Below are 9743 nucleotides of genomic sequence, written 5' to 3' on the forward strand. Positions count from 1 at the left end.
GTGTCATCAGAAGACATAGCATACATTTACACTGCTATGCAGATGACACCCAGCTCTATCTGTGCATGAAGCCAGATAACACACACCAATTAGTTAAACTGCAGGAATGTCTTAAAGACATAAAGACCTGGATGGCCGCTAACTTTCTGCTTCTTAATTCAGATCAAACTGAGGTTATTGTACTCGGCCCTGAAAAGCTTAGAAATATGGTATCTAAACAGATTCTTACTCTGGATGGCATTACCTTGGCCTCCAGTAACACTGTGAGGAACCTTGGAGTCATTTTTGACCTTCAATGCACATATTAAACAAATATGTAGGACTGCTTTCTTCCACAAATATCTATTGTATCTGAGAGTGATTAAAAACTAGCTCATTATTACTTCTAGGCTGGACTACTGTAATTCATTAGCGTCATGCTCCTGGGCCTGGAGACACAGTGTTTTGTGTTATCATTATTTGCATTCTGTAATTTAGTGGGTTTTAATGGTTTAGTTTTGTATTTCTAGTTCCAGTAGTCATTCTTTATTGTTGTTTGTTGTTTTCTGGTCTGTAGGTTATGTTACTTTGCCTCTGTTTCTCTTGTGTTACTTCTAGTCATCCTTGTCTCTATGTTGGTGTGTTTCCTGTTTTACTTTAACAGTCTTTGTCCCGTGTCAGTGTATTCTATTTTGCTTCCTCCTGGTCTCATTGTGTCTGATTAGTCACAGCTGTGATCCCCTCCTGTTTGCTATCTCCTCGTTTACCTCTGTGTGCATATATAGTGTATATTTCTCTCTGTTCCTCGTTGCACCGTGTGCATATCTTCATCCGTGTTGCCTCTGCGTTTCCTCCATCAGCTTACCCCCTCTCTGGTCTCTGGTCTCAGTCCTCAGGTTCAGTGTTATTGTTGGCTTTCCCCAGTCAAGGTTTCTGTTAGTTTTCTCACTTCCTCCTGTTTCAGTGTATTACAGCCAGAAATAAAAGCTCACCTTTCATTATCATCCAACGTCGTCTCTGTGCCTGCATTTGGGTCCCCAATCTCCTCACACCATGCCGTCTGCTTCAGCAGGCGTGACAGTATCAGGAAGTCCTAAAAACTCCCTGAAAAGCCCAAAGTTAATCCAAAATGCTGCAGCAAGAGTCCTGAAAGGCACTAGAAAGAGAGAGCAGATTTCTCCTATATTGTTTTCTCTTCATTGGCTCCCTGTTAAATCCAGCGTCAAATTTAAAATCCTGCCTCTTTGCCTATAAGATCTTGAATAATCAGGTCCCATCTTGTCTTATGGACTTGCAGTATCATATTACACTATTAGAACACTTCACTTTCCTATTTAAAAGTAGAGAGAGAGGCAGAGCCTTCAGTTTTCAGGCCCCTCTTCTATTTAACAAGTTTCCAGTTTGATTTCGGGAGACAGACACTATCTCTACTTTTAAGATTAGGCTTAAAACATTCCTTTTTGATAAAAAGGAATGTAATCATTACATGGGTCTTTTTTTTTTTTTTGTCTCCCACTTCTCACTCCCAACTGGTCACAGTGCGAAATGAGCTGAATATTCTCCACCAAGATGAGCACATCTTTTTAAATAAGGCCGTCTTGAAAAATGTAGCTTTTTGCTTTTTGTATTTAACCCAAAATGAAAATGAAAATGCATCACACAACACTGCAGCTCCAGCCAGAAAGAAAGGGATGAAGAAAAGTGTAATTTAAATTTTACATTTCTGTTTAGGTAATAGAAATGTGAGATTCATCATGGAAACACAATGACATTAGATACCACTGAAAAACAACAGACCCAACTACTCTCTGCGGTTTCAAGGGATCTTCCAGAAATGGTAACCTGATGTTCCCCTGATGAGTCATCATCAGGTACAAACTTGATTTCAAAACTCGGTAAAAGAAACTATATTTTATTGCCACTGTTTATGCAAGATCACGAATAAATTAAAAAGTCTAATCGAAACTTTAAACATGTGATGCTTTTCCACTTCTTTTGTTTTTTTACAAGCACAATTTCTAAAGCTTGTTGTAGCAGTAGGAAATGAACAAATGTTCCTCTGGTGATAGAATTAGAATTCCTGAATTGAAGTTTCCTCATGTTGAGTTTTAGTTTGTTCATTGAAATTTCATTCCAAGTATTCTCTTTTTTTTTTTTTTCCAGCAGTATAAAGATTATAACGTGCACAGCAAAGGAAATTAGATTTAAAGTGCTCAAATGGAAAAATTAATCCTTTTTACATCCACCAGATCCCCATTAACCTTTCAAGGGTTAGGGTGAGGTTTTGTTTTAGTTGCTTACTAACCAGACAGACTTTCAGACCTTTTAAAAATTTTGGCTATTACTACTATCAGTAGATTACACACTGCAGTGTTAACCAAAATCAACTCCTAATACCTCTGGGCAGGTCAACCACCTAAAATTGTTATTAATAAAAAACAAACAAAAAAACAATCAGCCTAACACTCTAGTCTTTGGGTTTACCTGTTGTTTACTCCTAAAACCACATTTTCCTGATAGTTCGAACCACCAGCATTAAGATTTTAATCAACACTATATAAACTACATACATATATAAATGAGAGAGCAAAGAAAGGCCATCCAACAACGAATTAGTGACATGAAGTCTTAACTCCACCAAATGCAACACAAATAAAACCCAGCAAAGGCTACAGCCATTTTAGTCTACAGTAAGATCATGTGTGTGTTTGTGTCTCATACTCACCTCAGTTGACGTGAACCTCCTGATATCACACCTGAGGCTTGGCTGACACGTTTTTTATAATGTGAACATGTTCCCTGATGCTGATGGTTTGTCGCGTGAGTAAACAGTAAGACCTCCCCGGATGGCTGAACTCCTCACCCTATCTCTAAGGGAGATGCCAGCCACCCATTTCCGCCACTTCCGTGATTTCGTTCTTTCGGTCACTACCCACAGCTCGTGAGCATAGGTGAGGGTAGGGGATGTAGATCGACCAGTAAATTGAGAGTGCCCCCTTTTACACTCAACTCTCTCTTTACTACAACAGACCAGTGCAGCCTCCGCATCACTGCAGCCACAGCACTCAGGCCACCCAAGTGAAAGCCTTCTGCCACTTAGCTATGCCTAGAAATTCTATGAAGAGAATCTATGACAAAGGGCAGCCCTGGCAGAGCTCATCACCCACCGGGAACAAGTCCAACTCATTGGTGGCTATACGGACCAAGCTCTTGCAATTGTTGTATAAGGATCACATGTCCAGACACCCGATACTCCTGAAGCACCTCCCACAGGAAACTCAGAGTGACATGGTCAAATGCCTTCTCCAAGTCCACAAAACACATGTAGACTGTTTGGGCAAACTCCACTGCACCCTCAGGTATCATCGAGAGGATAAAGAGCTTATCCAGTCTTCCATGATAAGGGCAAAAACTTCATTGTTCCTCCTGTATCCAAGGTTCGATTAATGGACGGACTCTCCCTTCCAGCACTCTGGCATAAACTTTCCCAGGGAGGCTGAGGAGTGTGATCCCCCTATAGTTGGAACATGCCCTCTGGTCCCCTTTCTTAAAGATGGAAACCTGCACAGCGATGGGAGGCTGTAGCTCAGGTAGTAGAGCGGGGCACCAACTAACCAGAGGGTTGTTGGTTTGATCCCAGTCTGCTCCACTCTGCATGCCAAATATCCTGAATATGAAGCTCTGGCAGAGGTGTGAGTTGAAGATCTCATGTACCAGGCCTCCGAGATGCATTCCCAGCGCACCCTCACTATACATTTAATCTGTCAGTAACATTTGTTATTTATCATTTACTGTTAGTTATGCACATGTTGGTTTGCTGTGGTTTCCCTGCTGTATTGTTTGTTGCCTTTTTTCAGCAGGTGGTCTAGCAGATTTTTACTATTTTTTCTCTCTCTCCTCATAAATGGTAAATGGGTTGATTCTTAAATACCACTTGCCTACTCTACTTGAGCACTCAAAGTGCTTTACACAAGTTGCCTCATTCAAGTGCTTTCTTCAATGATATTTCTGTTGTTGGGATTAAATAACTTGCAGTGCCTCAATAATGTTATGCTTTTTTTATTAATAAGTGTTATAAAGTGACCATCTCTAGTGAAAAGTTACTGAGACGCTGTTGTTTAGACTCGAATGAGCGAGCTTCTGTAATAAAACTGTTAGGGCCCCAGTTTGAGATCCGTGCCATGCAGGACGCATCTCCCTTCTAGAAGTAATAAGGTGTTAAATGGTCTACTAAGCAGTGTTTTGTCTTCGGTTGCCTCTGAGGAATCAAAAGAACTCGGTGAAGTGTTGATATTTACACTATCTAAGTGCTTTGTATCTAACATTCACACGCATCCATACTCTGATGGATGAATCTCAGATTAACTTGGGTTTAGTATCTTTCACAAGGATATTTGGCATGGAGATGGGTGAAGATGGGAATTGAAAAACAAACATGTAAGTAGTAGGTAACCTGCTCTACCACGTGACCTACAGCCACCCCGACCTAAAGGGAGGGGGTTGTGACAAAGTGGATGAGCAGTTGTAATACTTTCCACTTATCCCAGATGTGTTGACTTCTTTTGCACAATATGCACATTCTTCTTTCTCTGTATTTATTTGCTATTAATTGCTATTTATCAAAGGCTAGTTGACGCTAATCCAGATAAATCTGAAAACTAAAAACGCTCCGCGTCCACACTATCATTTTCTTTTTGTTTGACTTTTTTTTTTTTCCTATCCCGTTTGGATCTTTAGCCATCAGAATTGTTGTCTGAAGGTCAAGAAAGATGGCAAGTGGATTTCCTTTACCAAGTGGATCATCATGGCTATATTGGTCCATTTGATTGACCTGCAGGGCAACCTGCATGTGACGAATAAAGCTTTGATTGATTGATTGATTGATTGATTGATTGACCTTTATTATAATTATGTATTTATTTTATTTTCATTTTTTAAAGACGGGACAGACATGACTGGGGGATAGGACAGGGAGAAAGAATAAAAGAAAGAGGGAGAGAAAGAAAAATAAAGGGGAGAAGAGATGGTGAGAAAGGGGGGGAGAAAAAAAAGAAAAACAAACAAAACACCTGGATCACCTGTATGGAGATAAAAAACCAGAAGAGAAAACAAACAACAAAGGCCAACATAATAAAAACAACACCATCACAATAAACTAGCTAACAGTAGATAACAGTAGACACTAAATATTACATGTTATTGTGCAGTACGAAGATCGACAGCGCACAATGTGCTTTGAGGTAAGTAAAAAATCTAAATACTTTTTTCTAAACAATTATCCAACACAAAATTTAAAATCCATGTCTGAACACAGTTGCTGCCTTAAAAATTTTCCCTGGATTTTCTTTGAACAGAGGTGGTATTCAATGAAACATCTCCTAACCTGGGTGGTTAGGAGAGACAGGCTGCAGCCTTGTGTTGAATGTGTATAGGGCTTTGGAATGTGACATCGCGAGGGGGCGTGGCCAGGATTTTTGGTTGAGGTGTCATTTTTGTAGGCCAAAAAAGCACTAACAATGGAGAGGAGCAAAAGCCAAGATCGACAGTTTTGTTTTATCTACTTTCAAATCCATTTATCACAAATGTAACAATCAACAAAAGTTATCATTAATCAATATATAAAACTAAAATAGAATGTGTTTTTAGTGACACAGGGCACAAACATGGAAGCAAGATATATAATTTGGATTATTTATAGTAAATATAAATAAATCATTGCAATTTCTTTAAACATAGAGAATAATAAAAATCCTCAGGACAACGTCACATTAATACAATGAACTCACTATGTTATCCCTCTAACAGAGTCCACATGTTCTCACTGTAATTTCCCCCTCATGAATGAATTTATCCTTGCACTAATGAATCTGAATGTTCGGGGGGAAATCAAATGCGTTTTACTCAAGCTGACTTACCTTTGTTTGAATGACGATGTACTCACGACTTGGAGGTTTAAAAATAGCCTAATCTTGTACCCAACCATTGGTGAATTTGATGTGCACCTCCAGAGATTTTATAACTGCGAAACTGGTTTGCAATGAATGTGCTGACTCCACAGACAAGGTATGAAAATACAGGGTGGGCCATTTATATGGATACACCGTAATAACATGGGAATGGTTGGTGATATTAAAGTCCTGTTTGTGGCACATTAGTATATGTGAGGGGGCAAACTCCTCGAGATGGGTGGTGACCATGGTGGCCATTTAGAAGTCGACCATCTTGGATACAACTTTTGTTTTTTCAATAGGAAGAGGGCCATGTGACACATCAAACTTATTGGTAATGTCACAAGAACAACAATGGTGTGCTTGGTTTCAGGGTAACTTTATTCTTTCATGAGTTATTTACAAGTTTATAAATGGCCCACCCTGTATATCAGGGTAAGTCAATGGCAATAGGTCCTCGGGATTTCTACTCCACGGCCATATTTCACACGGGTCCACATTTCCGATGCACACTGTTTTTTGCAAGTACTGTCTCTTTGCATCCGGATGCAATCTGTCTCTATACCATCCTTTTTCTTTTGTGCTGCTTTTAAGCATGGTTCGTTGCAATCTTCCTTCCAACACAGTTTGTTTTGATTCGTGGTCTGCAAATATGGCGCTGCGCTCCTACAATACATTGCACCGTTATGTCAATTCCAAAGCTCTATTGGAGGCTGTTGTTGTTGGTGGAGAGTAGTGAGCGGGGTGATCAGAGGAGGTGTAAAGTGACTGAGGTGTCAGGGGTGGAACAGTAGCAGTCGGGGTGGGTGAGTCTGCAGCCAATGTTGGAGACTGCATCCTGGATGAATCAAATGATTCAGTTAATTTGCTCACCTTACATCACCCCCGGGCAGAGACTTCTGGTCTTTGTGGCACGAGATGGTTCTAAGACCTCTCCAGACTTCGCTAACATTGTTCTGCTGAAGCTGGTTCTCCATTTTCTGCCTGTAGCTGTCCTTCTCATTCCTTATCAGTCCTCTCAGCCCTCTGCACCTTTTTCAACTCCTTCTTGTCTCTAGATTTGAATGCCCTCCTCTTCTGCTTGAGGACAGCTTTTATTTCTGGGGTAGTCCACGGTTTACTGTTGGAGAAACAATGGGTATGGCGTTATCCACACAGAAGTTAATATAGTCTGTAATGCAGGTCACAAGGCTGTTGATGTCCCCTCCGTGGTGGTCACAGATCACCTCCCACACAGTAGACTCAAAACAGTCCCTAAGAGCCTCCTCACTCTACTCCGATGATCTCTGCACTGTGTGGGTGGTTGGTGGCTCCCTGCACACTAAAGGCTTGTACACAGGGACAAGGCGAGGTAGTATGTATGCATGCTAATGGCTAACAGCTCAATGTCTCTGTTGCATAGTTGTTCTTTCACAGTGATGTACCCAGGGTTACACCATCTGTCGTTCACAAACACTACAAGACCCCCTCCTTTCCTTTTACTGCTCTCTCTCGTCCTGTCCACCTGCAGCAGCTGGAATTAGTGATGTGTCGGTCGCGAACGAAATGACTCTTAGAGCCGACTTTTTGAAGTGAACGATGCGAGCCGGCTCCTTATTGGGAGCCGTGGGTAGGGATGGGTATCGTTCAGGTTTTATCCGATAACAGTAATTATTTTTGTGCAGAATTTTATAGTGTTGTTAATAATAAATTAATTAAAGCAACAAAACAACCTGAAGAGCCGGTTGGGAGCTGAAAGAGCCTGCTCTTTTTAGTGAGCCGAGCCGAAAGAGCCGGTTCTCTAAAAAGAGACGGAAATCCCATCACTAGCTGGAATCCAGGCAACGTCACGCTCGTGTCTGGAGTTAGTCAGCTGCCCTTTGGAGGAAGCCCATTTCCACCACTTGTATCCGTGATCTTGTTCTTTTGGCCACTACCCACATCTCATGATCATAGGTGAGGGTCCGTCTGTCGATCTCCTGCTCCCTTCTCTCGTCACTCGTGAGCAAGACCCCACAATACTTCAACTCTTTCACTTAGGGCAGAGTTATATACCCCAATTCTTTGATCTTCGGGCTGAAGGAAGAACAACACTCTGTGTTTAAATGCTCAATCAACAATCACTTTAACCCATACAATTCTCATTATACCATACAACCACTCTGCGCATTACAATCATCTGGATGGGAGTTGTGCACAGAGAGGGTGACAGCAGATCTCAAAATGTCGGACCGTTACTCAAACTCTTATAGCCTCGGCCATCCACATTCTTTCCATCTCTCAGTAGACTAAGTTACGACCTTGGCTTCCTGTTTTTCTCCTCCTGGTTAAAGTGGGGGAGAAGCTCTTGAGCAGTATGTTCTGTTCTTTTTACAATCAGAAAAGCAATGATTCTCTGCAAACAGTATTACTTTGTAAAATCAGCAGTATGAAGTACCAAAAAAACAGTGTAATTCATTCACAGTAAGTCAGCATTATAATGTGATACAAATAAGTCTAATAAATCTAATAATTTTCACCTTCTTCTAAATCAGGAATATAGTGCAACCTAAAACAATATAATGATTTCACAATCTTTAATCAAAGGCATAATCTGGCCTCCAGCAGTATAATGATTCAACAATTTTTAATTAGAGGTATAATGTAGCATAAGATAGTGTAATAATCTCACAGCAGAAACTCATCCCTGACCCGGATTGGGCACTCTACCCTTTTCTGGCAGTGGACCATGGCCTCAGATTTGGAGGTACTGATTGTCATTCCCACAGCCTTACACTCGAGGCTATCACCTGATTAAGCCAGCAGAACCATATCATCCACAAAAAGCAGAGATGAGATTCTGAGACCACCCAACCAGAAGAGCCCTATACGTCCAGAGCCTTCATGAATCCAGGGGGGACCTCATCCACGCCCGGGGGCGCTGCCACAAGGAGTTGTTTAACTGCCTCAGTGACCTCACCTCCTGAGATTGGCGGTTAATCCCACTGGCACATCTTCCCTGGAGGAAGCAGAGTCTGACGTCAGACGAAGGGGATGAAGGAGGTCCTCTAAGCATTCCTTCCACCGTCCGACAATTTTCTCAGTTGAAGTCAGCAGTGTTCCAACCACACTATACACAGCGCAGGTAGAGCACCGCTTTCCCCTCCTGAGTCACCTGACGGTTTGCCAGAATCTCGTTGAGGCAGTTGAAAAGGTTTTTTTTTTTCCATGGCCTGCTTGAACTCCTCCGACACCCGAGTTTTTGCTTCAACAACTGCCTGAGCCGCATTCCACTTGGCCTGTCGGTACCTATCAGCTGCTTCCCACGGGCTAACCAAGCCCAATAGGACTCCTTATTCGGCTTGGTGGCTCCCTTCACCTCTAGTGTCCCCCATTTGGTTTGGGGGTTACCACCACGACAGGCACAAACCAGCTTCCAGCCGCAGCTCAGTGCAGCGGCTTCAGCAATGGAGCTGCTGAACATGTCCCTAGTCTCCCTTGGAATGCCGTTGGAGCTCTGCCGAGGTGTGCTTTGAAGATCTCATGGACTGGGGCCTCTGCTAGGCATTTCCAACACAACCCCACTATATATTTCGGTGCACCAGCTCTGGTACAGCACATGAGCATTGTTGTCCTACTGGAAGACTTCAGAGTCCCCAGGCAGCGCACCCACAGCACCCCACCCAGGAACTCCAAGATGGGTGGTGGTCCTGCAGGAAGATGGGCCCATTTCTGATGATTCAACTGTGAAATTCAACTTATTTTTTTAGAAGGACACGCTAAATTAATTTTTTGGCATGTTAAATGGTTAAAATCAAGGTTGGCTTTGTAGTTGAAAATCAGTTTTTTTTGTCTTTG

At 42.0% G+C, this 9743-nt stretch overlaps 1 long non-coding RNA gene across 1 annotated transcript; it reads right to left on the minus strand.

The window, feature by feature from the left end:
- Nucleotides 1-4665: 4665 nt before the first annotated feature.
- LOC120737895 lies at nucleotides 4666-4919 on the minus strand. Its single transcript, XR_005696867.1, has 2 exons — nucleotides 4877-4919; nucleotides 4666-4810 (listed from the first exon to the last, which is right to left on the minus strand). It is a non-coding gene; the product is annotated as an uncharacterized LOC120737895 (long non-coding RNA).
- Nucleotides 4920-9743: the final 4824 nt, after the last annotated feature.

The sequence above is a fragment of the Simochromis diagramma genome, unplaced genomic scaffold (genome assembly GCF_900408965.1).
Source record: "Simochromis diagramma unplaced genomic scaffold, fSimDia1.1 OVJJ01000323.1, whole genome shotgun sequence".
Classification (NCBI taxonomy): domain Eukaryota; kingdom Metazoa; phylum Chordata; class Actinopteri; order Cichliformes; family Cichlidae; genus Simochromis; species Simochromis diagramma.